Raw genomic sequence first — 1132 nt, 5'->3', positions numbered from 1 at the left:
ATTTTGAAACAAAGGAGACACACACATTGCAGTAAGTGCTGCATGGGTGTCCTGCTCAGATTCCTTTTTCCAATCACATACCCTTATCCCTTATCCAGCTGCTGTCTGTATTCTGTATTGTCACGGCAATTGTTCTTTTGCAAAAGAGGACACCGGGCCCAGGAAGCCTCAGTGTGAGACAGCTCAGGTTACATTTTTTGTTCCACAGGCTAGTATCCAGTTGAGACCTTCTACTTGATTCATTTAGTTTACATCCCGTATTCTGCTTCTCTCACTCCCTGTAGAGAACACTCCTTTAATAAATCACTTGAGCAAGAGTCATAGAGGCTCAAATACCTTGAAAGGCCTCTATTATTAATGATTTCCTTCTCATAGACTTTTAAACAGTCTTGTGAAATCTATAAACAGTTCAAGAGGCAGACTTTTGAACAAAATGGGCAAATGCATGATTTGAAATCAGGAAAGGTATACACCAAGGTTATATATCCTTTCCCCATACTTATTCAATCTGTACGCTGAGCAGATAAACTGAGAAGCTGGACTACATGACGAAGAATCCAGCATCAGGGTTGGAGGAAGGATTATCAACAGTCTTTGATAGGTATACGACACAACGTTGCTTGCTGATAGCCAAGAGGACTTGGAGCCCTTACTGATGAAGATCCAAGACTACAGTGTGGATCAAAACTCAATGGACAGAGGACAAAAATACAACTGGACTAATAGACAGGATAGATAGTTAAAAGACTAAATGTGCCAAGGACTTCATTTTACTCGTATCCACAACCAATGTTCATGGAAGCCACAGTCTAGATACCAAATGACATGATGCATTGGGTAAATTTGCTGTCAGAGGCCTCTTTGAAGAGTTAAAAGGTAAAGACATCATGTTGAAGACTGAGGGGTGTGCCTGACCCAAGCCAGGAACTTTTTAATTGCCTGATGCGCATGTCAAAGCTGAACAATGAATAAAGATCTCAGATGGATTGATGCACTGGAGTTACAGTGCTGGCAAAGAATACTCTAAGTACCATGGCCTGCCAGAAGAACAAATAAACCTGGCCTGGAGCAAGTACAGCCAGAATGCTCCTTAGACATGAGGGTAACAAGACTCCATCTCACATGCTTTGGA

The sequence above is a fragment of the Echinops telfairi genome, unplaced genomic scaffold, assembly GCF_000313985.2.
Source record: "Echinops telfairi isolate 266 unplaced genomic scaffold, ASM31398v2 ScPeMD7_5;HRSCAF=22, whole genome shotgun sequence".
In the NCBI taxonomy this organism is placed as follows: Eukaryota; Metazoa; Chordata; class Mammalia; order Afrosoricida; family Tenrecidae; genus Echinops; species Echinops telfairi.
The sequence above is the reverse complement of the archived record's forward strand: the minus strand, read 5'-3'. Positions refer to the sequence as shown.